This window comes from Balaenoptera musculus, chromosome 17, assembly GCF_009873245.2.
Source record: "Balaenoptera musculus isolate JJ_BM4_2016_0621 chromosome 17, mBalMus1.pri.v3, whole genome shotgun sequence".
NCBI classification, from domain to species: Eukaryota; Metazoa; Chordata; class Mammalia; order Artiodactyla; family Balaenopteridae; genus Balaenoptera; species Balaenoptera musculus.
The window spans coordinates 71,201,313-71,225,037 of record NC_045801.1 but is presented as its reverse complement, the minus strand read 5'-3'; the positions used below and the strand labels follow the sequence as shown (position 1 = coordinate 71,225,037).

Here is a 23,725-nt window from a genome sequence, read left to right as displayed (position 1 = left end):
CCAAGAATACACATGGGGAAAAGACAGCCTCTTCAATAAATGGTATGGAAAAACTGGATATTCACATGCAAAGAAGGAAATAAAACCATTATTTCACATACACCACTCACAAAAATGAACTCGAAATTGATTAAAGACTTAAATGCAAGACCTGAAGCTGTAAAACTACTAGAGGAAAACATAGGGATGAAGTTCCTTGACATTGATTTTAGCAACTATTTTTTGGATATACACCAAAAGCACAGGCAACAACAGCAAAAATGGGATTGAATCATACTAAAATCTTCTGCATAGCAAAGGAAACAATCAGTAGAATGAAAAGGCAGTCTACAGAATGGGAGAAAATATTTGCAAACCATCTATCTGATAATGGGTTAAAATCCAAAATAAAGAACTTACACAATTCAGTACCCCAAATCAATCTGATTAAAAAATGGGCAGAGGACTTAAATAGACATTTTTTCAAAGAAAACGTATAAATGGCCAACAGGTACGTGAAAAGATGCTCAACATCACTAATCATCAGGGAAATGCAAATCAAAACCACAGGTATGAGATACCACTTCATACCTGTTAAAATGACTATCATCAAGAAGACAAGAGAGAACAAGAAGACAGGAGATAACAGGATGTGGAGAAAAGGGAACCCTTGTGCACTGTGTGTGGGAATGTAAATTGGTGCAGCTACTGTGGAACAGTATGGAAATTCTTCAAAAAATTAAGAATAGAACCACCATATGATTCCTGCAGTCCTACTTCTGGGTATATATCCAAAGGAAAGAAAAGCAGGACATTGAAGAGATTTCTGTACTCCCATGTTCATTGCAGCATTATTCACAATAGCCCAGACATGGAAACAATCTTAAGTGGCCATTGACAAATGAATGGATAAAGAAAATGTTATATAAATAAATAAATAGATATTCATCCATAAAGAAGAGGGAAATCTTGTCTTTTGGGACAACATAGGTGGACCTCAAGGGCATTATTTTAAGTAAAGTAAGTCAGACAAAGACAAATATTGTGTGATCTCACGTGTGGAATCTAAAAAAGTGAACTCAGAAATAGAGAGTAGAATGGTGGTTACTGGGGGTTGTGGGCAGAGGAGATGAGGAGATGTTGGTCAAAGGGTATAAACTTCCAGTTATAAGACTAATAAGTTCTGGACGTCTAATATACGGCATGGTGACTATAATTAACAACACTGTGTTGTGTACTTGAAAGTTGTTAATAGTAGATCTTAAATGTTATCACCGCAAAAAATGATAATTATATGAGGAGATGGAGGTGTTAACTAATCTTATTGTAATAATTATTTCATGATATACGTGTGTCAAATCACTCCCAGAGCAGTCTCAGTATCATGCCTACCAATTTTAAAAGTAATATATATTTTACATAGTCTAACTAATTGTTAAGGGAGACTATATTTTAAAATCTTAAGCTTCTTTTCCCCTAGTTTTAATCTACTTTCTTTTGTTCTATCACAGTGTTCCCTTCTATCAACTTTCCTATTTACAAGGCCATTTTTGTTCTCATCTAATTCCATACTGATGCTCTCAAATCCTCTCAGCCAGTTCCCTCTCTTCTATGATGTCTATTTCAAGATTCCTGAGAGATTGACAAGTCCTAGAAATACCACTCACCCATCTGCTTTCTTTCCCTTCTTTCATAGTTGGACCTAAATTTCACTCTTAAACACATCTTCCTAAATGCTGCATGACTATGACAAACCTGACATGCTTATAACCTACTGGCTCTCGTCTAAGTTTTGTACACCTGCCAACTTAGGAAAAGTGCTGAAGTTACTGTGTGTGTGTATTTGTGTGTATGTGCTGACACCGAAATGTTAGCTACGCTTCTCTCTGGATGCTGAGATATAGGTGATTATTTCTCCCTCCTCCTCCTCCTCCTCTTCCTTCTTTGTGTCTATTTCTTTTACTTCTCCTCCTCCTCCTTCATCTTACTTTTAAAATTCTCCTCCTCCTTTCTCTTCCTCTTCTTCTCCCTCCTCCACTAATTCAAACCTCATCTCTGGCTACAGTTCTACTGATGTGCTTCTAATGATGTTTTTATCTTCACCATCTGATGGGAGTAGTTCATGCTTTGTTAGCATGCCAAGTACTGTGAAGCCTGTAGCTGTCAACACTTGAAAGATTTTTATTTTCATTTTCATTTTTATTTTTTTCTACTTTTATTGAGGTATACCTGACAAATAAAAACTGTGTATATTTAAGGTATACAACATGATGTTTTGATCTATGTATATACTGTGAAATAATTACCACAATCAAACTAATTAGCACATTCATCATCTCATTTTGTATGTGTGTGTTTGTGGTGAGAACACTTGAGACTAACTTTCTTAGGCAGTTTCAAGTATAATACAGTACTGTTAAATATAGTCACCTTGTTGTACCTTAAATCTCCAGAATTTATTCATCCCACATAACCTTTGTACCCTTTGATCAACATCTCCCTGTTGCCCTATCTCCCTTCCCCATTGAGTATTCTTGGCTCCCTTGTTAAATATTAGTTGAACAAATAATATGTGTGGGTTTATTTCTGGTCCTCAATTCTGTTCCATTGGTCTATATGTCTGTTTTTTGCTAGTACCATACTGTTTTGATTACCATAGCTTTGTAATAAAGTTTGAAATCAGGAATTGTGATGCCTACAGCTTTGTTCTTCTTTCTCAGGATTACTTTGGCTATTTGGGGCCTTTTGCGATTCCATACTAATTTTAGGATTGCTTTTTCTATTTCTGTGAAAAACCCCCTTGGAAATTGATAGTGATTGCATTGACTCTATGGATGGCTTTGGGTTCTATGGATATTTTAACAATATTAATTTTTCCAATCCATAAGCAAGGGATCTATTTATTTGTCTTCTTCAGTTTCTTTTATCAATGTCTTATAATTTTCAGCATACAGATTTTTTTCACTTTCTTGGTTAAATTTATTCCTTCTTTTTCATGTTATTGTAAATTGGGTGCTTTCTTTTTTTTATATCTTTATTGGAATATAATTGCCTTATGATGTTGTGTTAGTTTCTGTTGTACAACAAAGTGAATCAGTTATAAGTATACATATATCCCCATATCCCCTCCCTCTTGAGCCTCCCTCCCATCCTCCCTATCCCACCCCTCTAAGGTCATCACAAAGCATCGAGCTGATCTCCCTGTGCTATTCAGCAGTTTCCCACTAGCCATCTATTTTACATTTGGTAGTGTATATGTCTCAGTGCTACTCTCTCACTTTGTCCCGGCTTCCCCGTCCTGCCCTGTGTCCTGAAGTCCGTTCTCTACATCTGCGTCTTTATTTCTGCCCTGCCACTAGCTTTCTTTTTCAGCTGTTTCATTGTTAGTGTACAGCAATGCAACAGATTTTTGTGTTGATTTTGTATCTTGCAACTTTGCTGAATTCCTTAATTAGTTCTAACAGATTTGTGTGTGTGTGTGTGTGTGTGTGTGTGTGTGTGTGTGTGTGTATGTGTGTAGTCTATAGGGTTTTCTGCATATAAGATTATATCATCTGTGGAAAGAGACAATTTTACTTCTTCCTTTCCATTTTGGATGGCTTTTATTTTATTTATTTTATTTTTTCTTGCCTAATTGCTCTGTCTAGGACTTCCAGTACTGTGCTGAATAGGAGTGGTGAGAGTGGGCATCCTTGTATTGCTCCTGATTTAAGAGGAAAAGCTTTCAACCTTTCACTGTTGAGTATGCTGTTAGCTGTCTTCCTCTTTGCTGTCTTTCTTTGTGAATTGATAATTTTTCATAGTGATATTCTTTGATTCCCTTCTGTTTATATTTTGTGTGTTTACTATTGGTTTTTGCTGTGTAGTTATTATGAAGCTTACATAAAATATTTTTCAGGTATACCAGTCTATTTTAAGCTGATAGTAACTTAATTTTGATTGCATACAAAAACTCTACTCTTTTACATTCTTCCCCATAAGTTTGTGTTTTTGATATCACAATATACCTCTTTTTATATTGTGTATCTATTACCTAATTATAGTAGCTGTAGTTATTTTTAATACTTTTGTCCTTTAACCTTTATACTAGAGTTAAGTGATTATCTGATTATCACACTGCCATATTGAGTACTAGAGTAATCTGAATTTGATTATATACTTAGCTTTACCAGTAAGTTTTATATTTTGATGTTTTTTTAATGTCACTAGTTAGTGTCTTTTCATTTCAGCTTGAAGGACTCCTTTCAGCATTTCTTGTAAAGGCAGGTCTAGTGGTGATGATTTCCCTTAGCTTTGTCTGAGGAAATCTTGATCTCTCCTTTATTTCTTTTTTCCCCCACTTTATTCATTAGTTTTTATTCATCTTCAAACTCATTATTTCTTTTTTTTAATTTTAAATTAAAAAATTTTTTTTCAATTTTTATTTTTTAATTGAAGTATAGTTGATTTACAATGTAGTGTTAATTATTGCTGTACAGCAAAGTGACTCAGTTATACATATACATACATTCTTTTTCATATTCTTTTTCATTATGGTCTCTCGCAGGATATTGAATATAGTTCCCTGCGCTATACAGTAGGACCTTGTTGTTTATCCATTCTATATATACCAGTTTGCATCTGCTGATCCCAAACTCCCAATCCATCCCTCTCCCACCCCCCGCCCCCTAGGCAACCACCAGTCTGTTCTCTGTGTGCGTGATTCTGTTTCTGTTTCATAGATTCTCCTTCATTTCTGAAGGATAGCTTTGCCAAGGAAAGTATTCTTGGTTGACTTTTTTTTTTCTTTTAGCACTTTGAATATATCATCCCATTCTCTCCTGCCCTGCAAGATTTCTGTTGACAAATCCTCTGATAGTCTTGTGGAATTCCTTATGTGAGGAGTTTTTTTCTCTTGCTACTTTAAAAATTCTCTATCTTTGATTTTAGATAATTTCATTATAATATATCTTTCTTTTATTCTAATGTGTCTTAAAGATCATTCTGAGTTGAAATTTTTGGGTGGCCAATTAGCTTCAGAACTTGGATGTCCAAATCTCTCCCCAAATTTGGGATGTTCTCAGCCATTATTTCTTTAAATAAACTTTATGTGCTTTCTCCCTCTCTCTGTTCTTTTTCTGGGACTCCAGTAATGTGTAGATTTTTTTTTTCATGGTATCCTATAGCGCATGCAGAATTTCTTTACTCTTTTTCATTCTGAGTTCTCAGGAACCTACCAGGAGCCTGGTGCCACAGGAGTTGGCTAGCTCAGGGGTGATCTGGGAGCCCGGGTTGGCTAAAGTCCATGGGGAGTCATCGGTCACGGGAGCTGCCTGGGTGGGCTGGGAGCTCGTTTTCTTTGAAATCACTTGGGGCTGCCAGAGCCAGCAGATGCTGGGGTGGGTCAGGGGCCTGGATTGGTGGGAGCCCACTGGGAGCCTGGTGCCACGGAAGCCACCTTGGATGGCAGGAGCCACTGTAGTCCTGGGGTAGCAGGAACTCACTTGGATCCTGGTGACAGGGAAGTCACCTTGGGCCACAGGAGCTTCCTGGGGCCGCTGGAGCCAGCAGGCACTGGGGTGAGCCAGGGCCCGGGGTTGAAGGATCCCCCTGCGAGCCAGCACCTAGGGCCACGGAGCCAGCCTGGCGGTGACCGTAGGTCTGCTCAGTGGTGCAGATCGTCCGCGGCTCCACTCCTTATGTCTTCTCACTTCTGGATTCGGGGTGAGGGTGCAGCCCTATGTGAGACGTGGCTGGCTTCCTCACGGCAGAGGGCTGTGCACAGGCGGTGCTGGCTGATCCAGAACTTCTACGTCCATGCACGTAAGCAAGCCTAATGGTGAGGCGCAGGCGCCTGTGACGCCTCCTGCAAGGGGGCGTCACAGGGCAGAGGTGTCTACTTTGCTCACGTGGCCGGGAGAGATAATTTGAACAATAGTAAGAGGTACCGTATTAGTAAGCAGCTAGGCATTAGTTTTATTATACTGGTCTTTGGGGTACTGGGGGATCATGGGAAGGAAAGAAGTCTTTGACTGCAGCTGTGGCAAAGACAAGAATTTGAAAGTGTCTCATGTCCATCCATTCCTAGTTATATCATATCATTTTACCCCTGAAATTAAAATGAATTCAATATTTAAAATGCAAATATAATTAGAAATGCAAAGAATATAACAATATTAAAATGCAAAGGAATGCAAATATAAATTATGTAATTTATCTTTTTGACATATCTTATCTTCAGAGACTTGTGCTGACATAATTTCATCTTGTTTAGTTTGCACATAAAAAGATAATCCCTGGTACCATGTGAATTATATTGTGGAAATCTTTTCTAAACCATCATATGGGGGAAAATATAACTGGGCTTCTTACTCACACTGTGGACCAGTATTAAGGGAAATGGAAAAAAATACAGTTTGACCTGCCCAGGTTATTCATCTTGATTGAGTTAGCAATTTATCCCTCAACATATTCTTCTCTGGATTGCTTCCTTAACCACTGAACGATGACAGGCCACAGTTGGACTTCAGAAGTATGCTATCAGCAACCCCCTTCTTCATAGTAACCACTCTCTGTAACCAACTTCCCACTGCCTGTGGTTGAAAAGTCCAAGATATTAAGGTCTGAAAATTGAGGTTTTGAATTGAAAGGAAAACACCTCAATTTTAACTATAGTGCAGAACTTTGGCTTTTTTTTTTTTTTTTTTAAAGAAATTCACGTTCTTTTTTTTTTATTTATTTATTTATTTATTTATGACTGTGTTGGGTCTTCGTTTCTGTGCGAGGGCTTTCTCTAGTTGTGGCAAGTGGGGACCACTCTTCATCGCGGTGCGCGGGCCTCTCATCATCGCGGCCTCTCTTGTTGCGGAGCACAGGCTCCAGACGCGCAGGCTCAGTAATTGTGGCTCACGGGCCTAGTTGCTCCGCGGCATGTGGGATCTTCCCAGACCAGGGCTCGAACCCGTGTCCCCTGCATTGGCAGGCAGATTCTCAACCACTGCGCCACCAGGGAAGCCCAGAACTTTGGCTTTTTAACATAGTTCTATAAGAATCTTTGCAAGGAGCATTTTCAAATTTGAGGTTACATTTTGCCTTAGTTCTTTCAGTAAATGAAATAAGAATGCTAAGCTTAGGGACTTCCCTGGTGGCGCAGTGGTTAAGAATCCGCCTGCCAGTGCAGGGGACACGGGTTCGATTCCTGGTCTGAGAAGATCCCACATGCCTCGGAGCAAATAAGCCTGTGCGCCACAACTACTGAGACTGCGCTCTAGAGCCCGCGAGCCACAACTGCTGAGCCCGCATGCCACAACTACTGAAGCCTGAGCACCCAGAGCCCGTGCTCTGCAACAAGAGAAGCCACCCCAATGAGAAGCTTGCGCACCGCAATGAAGAGTAGCCCCCGGCTCGCCGCAACTAGAGAAAGCCCGCGCGCAGCAGCAAAGGCCCAACGCAGCCAAAAATAAATAAATAAAATAAATTAAAAAAAAAAAGAATGCTAAGCTTAAAATGCTGTGAAGGACGATGTGAATATGAATGCACATTGTGAAGGTGTAATCATCTTTCACTGGCTGTCTTTTACCACCATTATGAAATTATGATACCACGTTATGCATTTGTGTTGATTGCCGCGTTTGGGAATTAAGTCACTAGGTGACATGTTACCATCCTTTGCTGAGGACCAAACTCAAATCCTGCCCTCATTTAAGAGGGCTTTTCCAATTACTGTAGTCCTCAATGAGCTCTCTAAACTGTGACTTTATTTTCTATCCTTCCCACAAAATCTGTCATGTATTCCCCCAAATTGTTCAATTCATGGGGGCAAGGCCAGGCCTAACCTGTTTACCCTTGTCCCAGTTCCCAGCATAGGCTTGGCTGGTAGTTGGTTCTTAATCTATACTTGTTAAAGGAATGATTATGCTGATTTGCAGAGTCACCTGACTGCACATGTGAGTGTCGCTATCTTCACAGGACTGTGTGGTCTCTGCAGTCAAGAGTCATTGTACTTTTGTTTAGATCCCACGGCACCTCGCAAAGTGCTGGCTGGACACACAGGGGCAGTTACGTGATATCTGTTGAGATGGTTCTCCAAGTTCAGTTATGTTCGTGTCTTCCATGGCATCAGCTCTTAAATGTCAAGTTTAGTCTTTTCATATGATACTGCTATGAATACTTTTAGCAAAGTACTGTATGGTATTCATATATGTTTGTTGAGTGCCTCACATGGTACCTCACATCGAGGGGGTAGATTGTTAAAATGAACTGAACTCTTAATTTTAACCATGATTTAGTCCTGCCCAGCTATGTTGACAAAAATCTCTAGTTACTTAGAACCCAAATGAAATATCAAACAGTTAATAGGACAAAGAAAAAAGTGGGAAGATTATGAGTTAAGTGAGTAAAAATGACAGTGCTCCAAGACTATCACGTTGGAATCATGGACTCTTTAAAGTAGAAAGAAGTCTTTGAGGCCTTTGCAGTAGATCTAGGGCATCACCAGGGAGATATCGAACAGATTAGGGACTCTGACGTCAGATTACCTTGGTTCCAGCCCTGGCTCCTCCATGTGTGTGGCCATGTTCCATTTATCTTATCTCTGTTTGCTTCAAATTAATCATCTCCAAAATGGTGATATTAACAGTATCTACCTCACAGGATTGTTGTGAGGATTACATGAGATAAATACAAGGAAAATACTTAGCAAAGTACTAGGTAGAGTAAATGCCTACTTGAAGTAAGTAAGTAAATGCCTACTCATTATATTGTTGTTGTTATTGTTACGTGTTGAACCCCTATGGGGAGGCTGCAGTGAATAAGGCATGGCGTCAGGAGTTCATTGATACAGCTACCAATCATTTTTTTAAATGACCATTTACTAAGCATTTAGACACTATGTAAAATATTAAATTCATTATCTCAATACTTAAGACAACTCTTTTACAAGAGTGGAATTTGAGACTTAGGAAGGCCAAATAGCTGACCTCCACTCACCCAGCAAGTACTTAGAAGACTCAAGAATCAAATACAGCTCTCCCGGCTGAATTCTGCAATTTACACTCTCTCCAAGGGAAACACCCTCAAAAGTGATGTAATAAGGGATCAACAACAGTACTATCGCAAAGTAGGCATCTTTAGGAAAGGGAGATCATTTCAGGGTAGCAGCTACTGTGGAAAACTCCATGAGGAAAGTGACACTGGATGAGCAGAATTGTAAGAGAAATTGGGATAGAATTTTAACTTAAACCATGTGAACTTGCCATTTTTGTAGGTCAAAAAAAAGTCATATGTTGTTAATTTCATCTAGCTTCACCTAGAACAATTTGTGACAGTGGTGAGGACGTGGATATAGTTTAAAAACGGGGAATTTCAGTCTTCTCCCAGGCTCCCCGTTTTCAAACAAGGGGTCTTGAATGTTAGAAGAGAATCAGACATGTGAACAGATTAGGATTCAGGGATTCTGGGAAAAGGAGAATTAATCTTTAGTGGGATAAAATTCAAGAATAAATTACCAATGCCATGATTGTTACCGTGTGGGAAATTTAAATCATTTGAACACCTTTTTATTTTTAGGTAATTTATGTAAGAGGTAAACAAATGATTTAATTAAAGCTGTAAGGAACAGGAAGGGCAATGAAGATGTTTCCACAGAGTTACTTAAGGCTTTCATGAAGCATTATAGGACTAATCTGAAAACACAGCATTCATTATTCAAGAAGGGATGTGTGTCAGACACAAATAACATGACAAACATCCCCTCCTTCAGATTTGCCAAGGATGTTTCATTGACATCAAAGTATAAGAATTTTACTCCCCATGTTAAAAGGATGATTTTGCACTTTTCTGATTGAAAAATAGAGACCAAAGTGGAACATTTAAAGACCATAAATATTTCTGTTTCTGGAATGCTCTTAATCTGTTTTGCTGCCCTTTGTGATTATTTATCCTGAGAGCTAATGCACTGCACCGCCCTCAGTTCTGAATAGGCACAGCCTATATTTCAGGGAGAATCTTTCAGAAGGAAGGGAGGGTGACATTATTCACCAAGCATCCCAGGTACAAGGCTCTTCCCACCCCACCTATGCCAGTCTCCCAGGACTCTTTTAAACTACCCCAGGAAGCTATACTTTATTTCTAAAAACTTCTGGAGATAAGGAAAAGACACTGCTATCTACTGACCTTGTTAAATACCAAGCAATATACTAGATCCCTTATGAACTTTATTTCATTTAACCTCTCAACAATGTTATTCTTAATTACCATTGTTATATTATTATTGTTATTATTTTACATACATGAAGCTGAGGCTTAGGAAAAAAAAGAGGCTTAAGGTCCTGTCATTTAATCTGAGCCCTGGTCTTACTAACCCCAAAGCCCATTTGCTCTCCTGTACATCATGGTGCCCTATAGTCAGACATCTTCTGTCTCATCTTGGTTCATCAATTGCAGTATTTAATAATTTTGCTACCAGCCTCATCCCCACAAAACAATGGTTCTCAACTGGGGATGGTATTGCCATCAGAGGACATTTGGGTTATCGCCACTGGTGGGGTGCTACTGGCATCTGACGGGTAAGTGCAGGGGTACTGCTGTGCATTCCAGAAGACACAGGGCAGCCCTTGTAACAAAGCATTCCTCAACTCAGACAGCCGAGGAGTGCCAAGGTCGAGCTGCCCTGTCCTAAATCTTATGTGCTTCCTAATCCCCTAATTCATCCCCATGTTTCCTTGTTCTGGAAAATTTTGTCTAGCTGCCGACAACCTATTTTTATTTCTGGACAATTAGAAAAACTGAATAATTAATGTAATCTTCCCTTTATCAAACTTTCATTTATATCTACTTGTGGAGGTGATTAGCTAGACACTGCACGGCACTTAGATCTTGTTGCTCTCTATTGGAAACTTGTAACTGTAGGCAGGCTTCTTTCCTAAAGCCAGAAGAGAATGTAGCAGGCACATAACACTGCTAAACTTCCATGCACCAGTAGCAAAGCCTTCAAGTTCTCAGAGCTTAGGGGGGCAGGGAAGTGTTTTTCAGGTGAAGAACAAGGGCCCAGGGGAGAGGACAGTGCCATATCCCCCCTGGGATATCCCCCCTGGGAGCCAAGGAAGGTCGTCACCTTCTCCCAGCTTAATAAGGCAGTGTAGCCACGGGGAGGACGCTGGATTTCAGAACCACACCAACAGCAGGAAGGAATTCGTCCTGGAGGCTGTGCAGGGCTGGCACGCACCAAACGTGTAGTCTCCATACATACATGCTTTAATATCTGTTATTAGATAGAAATTAGTATCTTTAATTTCTTTTACAGCTTGTTTTTGGTTTAACTGATGAACAAGCCTACAAATGATCTAAATTTTCTCTTGCACTTTGCTTTGCCCATGTAAACACAGCTACAAGCCAACGGTAACTCAATTATCCTCTCTCTACTTGCAGCCTCCTTAATTGTTATACATTCTTTTTTTTTTTTTTAATCTTTTTTTATTTTTGGCTGTGTTGGGTCTTTTTTGCTGCGCGCGGGCTTTCTCTAGTTGCGGTGAGTGGGGCCCACTCTTCGTTGCGGTGCGCGGGCTTCTTATGGCGGTGGCTTCTCTTGTTGCAGAGCATGGGCTCTAGGCGCGTGGGCTTCAGTAGTTGTGGCACGTGGGCTCAGTAGTTGTGGCTCGTGAGCTCTAGAGCGCAGGCTCAGTAGTTGTGGCACACGAGCTTAGTTGCTCCGCGGCATGTGGGATCTTCCCGGACCAGGGCTCGAACCCGTGTCCCCTGCATTGGCAGGCGGATTCTTAACCACTGTGCCACCAGGGAAGCCCCGGTATACATTCTTTAAACAAAAAGCTGATACTTATTTGCTATTCTTTGCAAAACAGCTTTAGTTGGGATAGACCATCACAGTCACTTTAGGAAGAATAGCTCTATAGGTTTCCACAAGGCCCAAGGCAAGCATAATTTATGGAAAGACAAGCTTTCCAAATCCTGAATTCTTGAGATTTCAAATTCCCTAAATTGCAGCTTTAACGGAAGAACACAGTCCGAGGCCTCACCTGATTGCATTATCTCTAAGTGGCCACAAGAGGGCGCATGAGGAACACAGTCCTCTGGAGCTGGGCTTCCAGAAACCATTTCCTTTATCACACAGCAGCCGCATCTGCAGCTTCCTGCACTGGAGCCGGTGGAACAGATTCTTAGAACAATCACTTACACATCTTTTTAACACGTCTACACAGAAGGAGGAGAAAGGGAAGGTTCTGAAGGTTCCATGAGATTTTCTGTCCTGGGTTTCCAAACAGTGTCCGGGAGAGACTCAGCACGTCCACGCACGCAGGCATCGCGCTCTATTTGATTTAGTTGGAACTCTCACCACTGCCAGAAATGGCCAGGGCTCCTGGGCTGACTTGGGGTTTGAGCAGAATAAATCACTCCAAGCTTGAGAGACTTTCCCACGTGATTCCTTTCTGTCAAAAATGAACGTGTTGATGATTTAGCTTGCCTTTGGCATTTTCAAAAGAAGAGAAATCATCACTCTCTCTTTTCCTTCAAAATAGTTAGAAAAGAGAACGGGAAGTCAGAGCCCCAGGTTCCCTCTCCCTACCCCTGACTCTGTTTATGTGCTACCGTCACAGGTGGGTGGTCCCAGAATCAGGAGAGCCCAGGTGATTCCAAGGATACCCAGAAAATTACTGTCCAAGGGGGCGCTCTGGGGAAAGAAGACACGGATCAAATATAGGAGTCCTGCAGGGCAGTGGTACTCGAACTTTGACCCACGTTACAATCACCCAGAATTACTTGTTCAAACACAGACTTTTAGGCCCCGCTATGAGATTCTAATTCCGGAGGTCTGATATGGGGCCTGGGAATTTGCATTTCTACCAAGCTCTCAGGTGATGGTGATGATGCTGCTTGGGGACCACACCTGGAGACTCGCTGCTTCGGGGAGTATCTGAAGGTCGCTCAGGCTTCTGGATCACTCCTGACGTTGGACCTGGGGATCTGCAGCACGCAGATCCCAGTAAGGGATGTGGGGCTGGCTCCTGAGATCCCAGCCTGGCTTCTAAGGTCGTGAAAACTACGCCACGCTCAGACCTCCCAGCAGACTCTGCTGCTCGCCTTCTGAACAGAATGAACGGATCTCAAGCTGCTTCTCCTCTTCCCCAGAACACTTCAGAGCACTGAGCTGGAGCAACTCCACAGTCCTGCTGAGAGCTGTGGCCTCTATTTTTAAATCCTAATGCAAGTACCGGGGAGTGTGGGCAAATTCGTTCTCTACTGAGTGATCACAGTTTGCCAGAGTTTGTCTGTTGACTCCATCTCTGGGTGACCTCGGCAAGTTACTTAACCTCTGCGTATGTTCGTTTTCTCCTTATAAAGTGGGGACAGAGCTGCAGCTACTTCGCGGGGTTGAGTGGGTTACATGAGTTAATACTGGAACAGTGCTCAGAGCAATGCTTCGCACGTTAGTTGCAATAAATATCAGCCATTATCGTCATCCCTCCTCTTTACCTCCAGCAGCCATTTTCTTATGTGGAAACTTGAACTAGGAAGCATCCCAGCCCCTGGGAGGGCGCCCTTGTGCCTGGTGTTTGGGAGGCCAGAAGTGTTGTGGCATCACCTTTAACCCTGTCACCTGGCTGAATGACAAGGCTTGACCATGAGGCAGAGGGCAGAGATCAGGTGTAAAGGTCAGTTATAACTTCTGAGTGGTGAAGGCGTCCAAACCATATAGCTGGTTCACGTTTTCTTAACTTTGAACAATCTGTTACCTGTGAGCCAGGTTAGAACATCTTGTGAAACCCCTAGTTTTTTCAATACAAAGAAGCAGTGAAATAGCAGGAAGAGGAAGAGGAAATATCCTCCTGGTCAGATAAAAGTCTTGGGGCAAATCCCTTCACTGCTGTGTCTGCTTTCTAAGGGATAGATGGGTACAACGCTGCAGAGCTACCTCAGGATGACCAATCATGTTTTCCACGTGTTTCCATGTATGACTATGTATGATTTAATTACTTGTAAACTTAGACTTAATTACTTGTAAACTAAACAGATACCGTTGATGTGGATATGTATTTTCCCCTTTTAATTTTTGAAGAAATTATTTACTGAATAGGAAATATATTGTCATGATGTAAAATTCGAAAGGTTGAAAAGGATAAACAAGGAAAAACAAGCCTCCCTCCCACACCCGTCACCTATCTACACAGTGTTCATCCACTGGGGATTAAAAAAAAATTAGTAGATTTTTTTTCAGCAGTTTTAGATTCACAGCAAAATTGAGTGTTAAGTGCAGGGATTTCCGTATATCCCCTCCCCACACATACACAGCCTCTCCCACTCTCAGCATCTCCCAGCAGAGGGTACCTGTGTTACAGCTGATGAACACACACTGACACATCGTTAAACTTTAAGTCCATCGTTTATATTAGGGCTCACTCTCGGTGTTGTACGTTCTGTGGGTTTTGACAAATATATAACGACATGCACCCACCATTATAATATCATATGGAATAGTTTCACTGCCTTAAAATCAGTTACACTCCAATCTCTTCATCCCTCCTGACCTCCCACCAAAGCCCTGGAAATCACGGATCTTTTTACTGTCTCCGGGTAACTGAGTAGAACCCTGTGGGGCCTTCCTGGGACAGACTGCCACCTCCCCACTGCCATGTCCTCTGCCTGCCTCTTGTTTGTAGAATAACTTTAGCTTCCTAGGCCTTCCCCAAGGTCCAAAGAATAAATTTAATTGGAGAAGTGAGAAAATGCAGAAACAGAGGAAAGCAGTCAAGTAAGGCAAAGTAATAATGGTTTAGCCATTAAACAAAGTCAGAGACCTTTAGTTCCTTCTCAAGAGCTGCAGATAATATTCTGAGCTTTGAGCCTTTGAGCCGTTTTGCAGGTACTGAAGCCCCCACCAGGTGGGAGAAGTTAACTGTCTGCTGCCCACAAGCACGTAGACCCCAGACCAGTTGGAACCGGAAGGTTGATGATGCCGACTCCCACTTACCTCACCACCAACCAGTCGGAGGAACGTCCACGAGCTGATAACACAACCTGCATCCCTCTCCCTCACCCTGTCTGTAAAGACCTTTCCCTGAAAGCTATCAGGGAGTTTGGGTTTTTTGAGCATTAGCTACCTGGGCTCATTGCATGGTGCCCTGCAGTAAATGCTGCACTTTCCTTCACCACAACCTGGGGTCGGTAGATTGGCTTTACTGTGCACGGGTGAGTGGACCCCAGTTTGGCTCAGTAACTTGCATAGTTTTGCCTTTTCCAAAATGTCATCTAATTAGAATCATGCTGTCTACATACTATAGTATACAGCCTTCTCAGATTGGCTTCTTCCTTTTAGTGATTATGCATTTAAAACTCTTCCATGTCTTCATCTACTCATCGTGATATTCATCTTCACCTATTCGTGTTCACCTGTTGAAGGGCATCTTGGTTGCTTCCACATTTTGGCAATTATGAATAAGCTGTTATAAACGTTCAGTTGCAGGTTTTTGTGGGGACGTCAGTTTTCAGGCTGAGACTTTAAAAATAACAACTCTGAGATGTAAAGAAATCTTAACCACCTGAGACCTAGGGCTGTTTCATGTCTCTTACTTGCATCTGTATTGAAGTTGGTGTCAAGAAGCTAGGATCATCGTTGTCATAGCGCCTTTAATGGAAGCATTCTTTGCAACGTGTATTTTTTTTCTAGGTTGACGTTGGTTAGGCTGCTCTCTCCACCAGGAGGCTGGGGTGGAGCTGAAGTGTTTCCTTGCTGCTTGTTCTTCTCTTTTGCCTCCACCTGGGCTTCTGTCCTGCCTCCAGATTGAGGTAAGGCTTTTTACCGCTGAGATAACTCTCACTCCGGTGTTCTAGTGTGTATCATGCTCCGTCTGGCTTTTTCCATCTCCAGCCCACACTTACCAAGTCCAGCTCCCACTGTGGTCTGTACATCTATGTCTATTTCGATCTGTATCCACATCTATTTCCCTTACTAGATTAAAAACTACCATCTTCTTTCCCTACTTCCAGAATGTTATACGGTACCTGTGAGAGATATTTTGTAAGCATACACTGTTAGCACAAAACATTGTTGATGTGGTTGCAGTTAAGAACTATTTGGCTAATCAGATTCTATATCCCACAGCAGGAAAGATGCAGACTCCTAAGAGGCTCTAAGAATTACAATAGCTCACATATTTTAATATTTAGTATGTATCAAGCACAATGCAAGCATTTTCACATAAATTATCTCACTTATGTTTATAAAACTCCCCATTTGTTACTATTACTCCCATTTGATATACGAGGAGACTGAACCTTGGTGAAATTGAATAACTTGCTTGAGGGCCTTTGCAAATGAATCACGTTTCAGGATTGCACATCAGGGCCTATAGCATACAAAAAACAAAACAAATTTTCATTTAACTCATCTGTTATATTGAAGTGAATTATATAATATGAGTCCTCATCAATATCAATGTGTATGTTTGTGTTTATTTGACTAGTGTCGGTCTTCCCCTGGACTGGAAGCTCGATGAGGATAAGAGACCCTTTGGCTCCGTAGGTCTCCAGTCCCTAGCAAATTCCTGACCCAGTTTAGGTATTCTAATCAGTGAATGGTCTCAATCTTCCTGTGGGGCAACTAGTTTATCTCCTGATGCACAGCCATGATGTAGGAATAAGGCATTTTGGAAGCTGGACGTGAGCAGTCGTCGTGAGGAATGCATTATCACCATCTCCTAGTACAATGGGAGATGTACTAGGTCCCATTGAGCATTAGCTACCTGGGCTCCGTGCTTGGTGCCCTGCAATAAATGCTGCACTTTCCCATACCCTTATCTTTTACTTGGTCCCACACCCTTATCTTTTACTCTCCAGATTAATTTCTGGCATAGATCTTTGATGGAGAAAAAGGTGCGTTAATATACAAAAGAGAAGACAACTGGGTCCGAGAAAGCAGCTGTTCTAAATAATTTGTATAATCTTATCAAGTATCTGGAAATTTACTCTTGAAAGCCTAACCACCTTTAATGCATGGTGATTGCTGGGATAACATTACTGTGACCATCTATGAGGTGTCAGTTATAACTCAGGAAGGAAGAGTTTATGTCCTCACTGAACCCAGAATGGCTATTAGAGATCTGAGTGCCATCAGAAAGGGCAGTGGAAACAAAAACAGACTGTATTGTCCTCCTCTTTTCAAAATCATTATGCTTTTGCTCTTGATTTCCTACTGCTTAGAGGTTCAAGTTTTAACTTCTCAGCCTGGCATTCAAGAAATTCCATTTAATGACCCTAGCTTATATGTTCACTTTTATTTAATAGTCCGCAGTAGGGACTCCGGTCCACTGGAATGGATTCTGCTGTCTCTCTCATATGTCAGGGTCACTATAATCTTCACTTTGCTCAGATGGCATGATTTGCTCAGTTCTCAATCCGTATTTTCTCTCATTCCTCAAAACCAAGATTAAATGCGGCTTTCTGCTTTCTCCTGATGACTTCAATATATACTATGATTGTGACAGTTTAGTCGTGTGGCTAACGGTCCAGATTCTGAGTCAGATCTAGGTTGACATGAGGCTTCATCATTTGCTATTTAGGTCATTGTAAGGGAGCTTCTCTAAGCCCGGTTTTCTCATCTGCAAAATGGGAATAGATAAAATTACCTTACAGAATTGTTATGAGAGTTAATGAATATTTGCATGTAATATGTTTCATTTTGAATAGCGACAATCTTAGATGCTTAATAAGTACTTTAAACGCAATTGAGTTGGAGGACAACATGAAGTTAAAGGAAGAAGTAACAGCTTTGGCATATGGTCCTTTAGTCAAGTCTGCATAATGTTTGAGTTCATCCCTGCAGAGAACACAAGAGGAGGACTGCTCTATTAGTGACAGTGATGGAGTGAAGATTTTGTGTTCAATTCTAGAAATGTGAAGTTGACAAAAGTTTAGGACATTCAAGAAGAAGCAAGTAGCCAGTAGGATTCACAGGTCTGGCAACCATGGAGAGACCTGGGCCGGGTCAATTTCCAAGTTACCTCTGTCTGGGAGGTAACCGAAGCCATAGGTATGTATGGGATCATCTACAAAGAGAGTATAGAGTGTAAAAAGGAGAGGATCCAGGAGCAAAGATGAAAGATTATAGGTTTGCTTACAGGCTGCTTAGAAGGTGACTAGCTTGCGAAGGAAGTGGAAAAGTGAGTAGAAAGATGAAGGCAAAGCAATGGTAGTGATAAGTCCCCAGTGGAGGAGAATATTTTAAGAAAGTGGGTGTGTTTGGTGTTGTCAAATGCTTCTGGGGAACCAAATAAGCTGAGCACTAAAATAACCATTGTGTTGTCTACTGTTGACCTTTGTGGGAGCTACTGGAGAGCTGTTTGGAGTGAATCAAAGAGAGAATGGGAAATAAAGAAATAGAGACATCGGGTAAAGAAAACAATGAAAAGAAATGACTGTTAGGAAAGAATAGAGACAGAGTCAGAATTCAGAATGAAATGTGGACCCTGTTGATTTTTGTTAAAGGGAGAGATTTAAGCATATTGAAAAGCCATCGGGAAGGATGTAGATCTGTTACGGGTTGAATGGTCCCCACAAAATTTATATGTTGAAGTCCTAACCCCCAGTAACTCAGAATGTGACCTTATCCGAAGTGAGGATGAGGTCACCCTGGAGTAAGGTGGCCCTAATCCAGTATGACTGGTGTCCTTTTAAAAAGTGGAAATTTGGACACAGCGATATGCACACAAGGAGAAGGCCACGTGCAGATGAAGGCAGAAATTGGACTGATGCTTCTACAAGCCGAGGAACGCCAAAGATTGCCAGCAAACCACCAGAAGCCAGGCCAGAAGCACGGAACATAATCCAAAGCCTTCAGAAGGAACCAGCTCAACTGACACTTTCTGACTTCCAGCCTCCGGAACTGTGAAACAACAGATTTCTGTTAAGTCACCCAGTCTGTGATGCGTTGTGATGGCAGCCCTCGCAAACTAATATAAGATCCTAGGAAAGAAGACAAATATACAAGGATAGTTGATAGTGGAATTTCCTCAGAAGATAAGTGAGAATGGGATTCAAGCTGATAAGAAAGTTGATGGAATGTGTGAGAGGTGAGTGGGCCTGTGTGTTTGCTTTTGAAAAGGTGATGGCTTCCCCATCTTAACAGCTTCTATTTCCTCTGTAAACTAGGAGGAGAGACTGCCTGGTGAAAATGAAGGAATTAGAGTGGGAGTGTTGAGGACCTTTGTGAGGTTGGCCGTAGCGCTTCATCTAATCGGCTCTTTGCTCTGTTGTGTGGCTCTCTTCCGCGCTGCTTGGCTGCGGGGTGAGTCACAGAGAAGTGTGGAGCCGGGCCAGCAGGCTGGGCTAGCAGGACAGGACAGCGCGCACACAGAGCACGAAGAAATGCTATCGAGATGACGTTCAATGAAGGCTGAGCCAAGAGAAGTAAAGGGTTTGGTTTAGAGGATGGAGTTGATGGTTGGACGAAAGTAAAGGAGTCGTGGTGAGTTTGAAGAATGTCTGCGGTGGGAGAAATTGCACACGTCAGTGGAGGAGAGAGGTGTGGGAGTGGAACAGTTTGTTATGGGCGACGACAAGGTTCAAGACGTGCCTGTTGCAGCAGCTGGACTGGGGCAAAGAAATGAGAGACCGTGGACCACAGTGTGGGGTAGGTTTAGTTACTTATTTTTTTTTTTTATATTTATTTATGGCTGTGTTGGGTCTTCGTTTCTGTGCATGGTCTTTCTCTAGTTGCGGCAAGCGGGGGCCACTCTTCATCGCGGTGCGCAGGCCTCTCGCTATCGCGGCCTCTCTTGTTGCAGAGCACAGGCTCCAGACGCGCAGGCTCAGTAGTTGTGGCTCACGGGCCCAGTTGCTCCGCGGCATGTGGGATCTTCCCAGACCAGGGCTCGAACCCGTGTCCCCTGCATTGGCAGGCAGATTCTCAACCACTGCACCACCAGGGAAGCCCTAGTTACCTATTTAACAAAGAATAATTGAGGGCCTACTCTTGGCCGAGCCCTCCTCTAAGTACTGGGAATAAAACCGTGAACAAGTAGACATAAATTTCTACCTTGCAGAGCTTCCAGTGGAAAGAGTTGAACAATAAGATATGCAATACGTCAGATTGTGAGAGTGCATTGGACAAATTAAAGTAAGGGTACGGGATGGGTATTGTGTGTGTGTATTGCTATTTTAAGAAAGGTGGTCAGAGATGAAAGAGATGAACTTCTTGATAAGGTGATACTTGAACAGAGACCCAAAGCAGGTAAGAAAGCAAGCTATGTGTCTGCCTGGAAGAACGTTTCAGAAAAGGAGAACGGCCGAGTGAAAAGGCCTGAATCCATAATTGCTGTAAGCTCTCCCACTGGCTCCTTTTATATAAATGAGTCTCCTTCAGAGTGTTTCTCAGTATTTCTGTGGGTGTCCTCACAGGTGTCCTCACAGGTGGCCTCTGCTGTGATGGGCACAGCTGGCTCCCCTGTGGTGGCATCAGAAGTCCCACTGGCCTTGGGGGGGGGATGCTTCCCATCTGGGCTCCAGAGGGTCAGTGTCCTTGCTCTGCCCTGTGCAGCTGCAGGACCCGATGACAGCCTCTCCCTGGTGGGCTCCCCATCAACGCCCCCTCCCCTGCACGGCTGCCATTGCCGCCTCTGACTTGGGACGACAGCGGGCTCCCGCTTCCCACAGGCCGGGGGTTAGGCAGGTCGTGCCCGCCGTGGGAAACAGGATATCCCTGCAGAGAGAGGAGAAGCCCCCAGCCAAGCGTCATCTCATTTCTCCTCCGAAACAGTCACGTGGCATGTTGGTTCTCATTGCTTTTTCCAGGAGAGAACAGGCGTGGTTTTGTTATGACTCCAAGGAAAAAAGTCAAGACAGTCTGACAATGGATCATTTCTCACAGTCTAGGTTATTTGGCCGTATTCACAGTTACCTCTTTACCTTGGGGGAAAAAATCAAATGTGTTTAGCTATGTTTGAAGGACAATAGTCAGTTGCACAGGCGATGGAGGTTTTAATGTGTGTTCCACGTCATTCAGGGGCTGGGGCTGTGCTGAAGGCCACGGAGCTGAGAGAGCAGTGCCAGGTTATGTATATCGATGTTCATGAATTAATAATTCTATAAAAGCTTGTTATGGAAACTCGGTATTTAAAGAGCTCCCATAATGGGTAATTTTGTAAAGTGATTAGACATCCCTGAATTTACTTGCTAGGTAAATCTGTTCTTTTCATATTTTAGCTTACAGTGAATCACATCTTCATGTATATTTATACACACGTGAGCACTCATGTGGGTCCCTTTGACAAAGTTTATTGGGAAACTTGCTCAAAGAATAAATTGCTGTTACTACAAATAGTATGAAACTGGGGAATGAGTTGAAAAAAAAAATTTTTTTTTTTTTCATCTCAAAAGGGAAAACATAGGGGCCTGCTCACTTTCTGGAAGATGAAAAATCTGAAAAATTTTATGTGTGTGAGAGGTTAAATATTTCAAAAATATTCGAAGTACCCTAATGTTTATATCTGAGCTGACATTTTTATAAATGACCAGGAAGTTAGAGTAGCTTCACGGTGACCAAAATCTAAAATGTGCAGACTGACTTAGATGACTCAAGCAGAAATTCCCTCACAGAGAGGTAGCCGGTAAGGAACGGATCCCGGGGACGTCCTGTGACGTGTGGCCGTGGAATCGTGCGGTTGCAGTCTTCTCCCGTTAAGGGTATTGTTGTTTCTGGTCTAGGTCTTTCATGTTCTCAGGGTCCTCAGTGCTCAGCTGCTCAAGAAATACAATTTTTTCATATCCCTTCTGTTGATCTCGTGATCCACGCTAATCTCTCCCTGCTCTTGTGATTTACTTGTTTCGGGATGTGAGGGCCACAAAGCTCAATAAATCCTTTCTCTCCATAACTTGCCATCCAAAGACATTTTTGATGCTCATACAGTTCCCCGCTGTTTACAACATCAGAGGTGTCCTCCAAATAATTCTCCCCTCTCAACTTCAATAGTACTGTTTCTACTTTTCATCTGACTTAGTAGCTAATAAATCCAGAAGAGAGAGAAAGAAACCTTTATTGTAGATTCTTTTATTTTTGTCTTTCAGGGGTTATTTACTAAAGTATGGTCTTCAACATGTCCTCACTTTTATGTTTTTGCCTTTTCTTTACAACTGAAATTTGTGACTTTTCTCCACTTATTTCTCTTTTGAAAACCGTTCTATTCCACGGAAAACATTATTAAAAAGTACTTTAATTCTTTGCCAGATATCTTCTGTCTACACACCTTGATTTATAAGCTTTTGAGAGAATTTACATGTTTCTCAAAAATTAGGTATGTACAGCATTAAAAAATATACAGTAGAACCCTTGAGAGGGTTTGTTTTTTCATGGACTTTGAACGTGCAGCGATTTGATCATTTCCCCAAGTCATGGGACTTTCGTATGTTAGTAAGGATGTGTTTAGTGTCAGCAAGAGAACCCCTACTCAGACTGGCTTAGCAGTGAGGAACCTGATTATCCCCTGGGATAGGAAGGGTGGGATCCAGGGAAGTAGGGGCTCCTGCTCAGCTCGTGTGCATTGTGTGGACTCTGTCTTCCTCTGTGCATTGGCTTCCTCCTTAGCCATTCTGAGCAAGATGGCTGTAGAGGTTCCTGATAGGGCAATGTCCACAGGACAAAGAAAGGATTCTCCCTCCTTGTGTTCTCTTCTTGGGACCAAGACACATTTCCCCCAGAGCCCTCAGTTTTTTCCTTCACTAGAATTGACTAGGATTGGGTCACATGCCTACCCCTGAACCAGTCATTGGTGAGAGAGTGGAATGCCATGACTGAGTTAGACTAATCATTTGAGGGGCCTTGACCTTGCCTCCAGGCTCCTCATTTCACTTACACTCAGTTAGGCTAATCATTTGGGGTGGCCACATTAACTACTAAGGTACACCAACATGTCAGCTCATATGGTACTCTAAGATGGCTGTCCATTTCGTGCTCTAGCATCAGGTTCATTAAGGATTCAGCTGCATTTGTGGACAACATACACTGGTACCAAGCAAAATTCAGGCCAGGAGGAGGGGAGGTGAAGCTTCTTCGGGCTACTGTCAACACCTAGGGTTACTCCCCCAGACACATTTAATAATGGATGCCCGTTGTCCAGAGCAGGAAGCGAGCCAGGGATGAGAGTAACACTCTCTGCTTTTAATTCAGCATGAGTCAGAGTATCTCACAAAGCAGCCTTCCGGATTGCTGCTAGGAAACTCTATTAGGACTTAACTCCTGTAAGGTACTTATTTATAAGAGGGTTTCTCCGTATAAGACCAAAAAATGGGAACAGATTTCTTTCTCATGAAACCAGTCCCTCCTTTGTCTTTTTCATCCCGATTCACTTATTTGCCTGAGCCACAGGCATGGGCATCATCCTTGATTCTTCCCTGTTCCTCAACCTGCAGTTTTAATTCATCAGTGAGATCACAATTCTACTTCCAAATGAATCAGAATTTCTCCACTTCCCTCCAACTGCATTCCCCAACAGTGTCCACCAGAACCTTACAAAATGTAAATTGCACATCCCTTCTTCTAATCTTTTAGTGACTTCCTGTTGCATTAAGAATAACACACACCCTCTTGGCCATGGTTTATAACGTCCTGCACGCTGTGGTCCCTGCTCGTCCCTGCGTCTCACGTGGTGTCGTCCTGCCTTCACTCCAGCCACCACACAGGGCTACTTCCGCTCGAACGTCGTTAAGTTGCTTCCCTCCCGGGGCTTCAGTCATCGTTTCCTCAGCTTCGACCATCCTCTCCCCG

The 23,725-nt window shown here is 42.3% G+C and overlaps 1 long non-coding RNA gene across 1 annotated transcript in view; it reads right to left on the bottom strand.

Moving 5' to 3' along the window:
* Window positions 1-14,931: 14,931 nt before the first annotated feature.
* The window catches only part of LOC118883267, a 51,205-nt gene continuing 42,411 nt past the window's right edge, over window positions 14,932-23,725 (bottom strand). The window contains exon 4 of the long non-coding RNA XR_005016982.1: window positions 14,932-17,567. This is a non-coding gene — a long non-coding RNA (uncharacterized LOC118883267). The remainder of the gene's footprint in view (window positions 17,568-23,725) is intronic.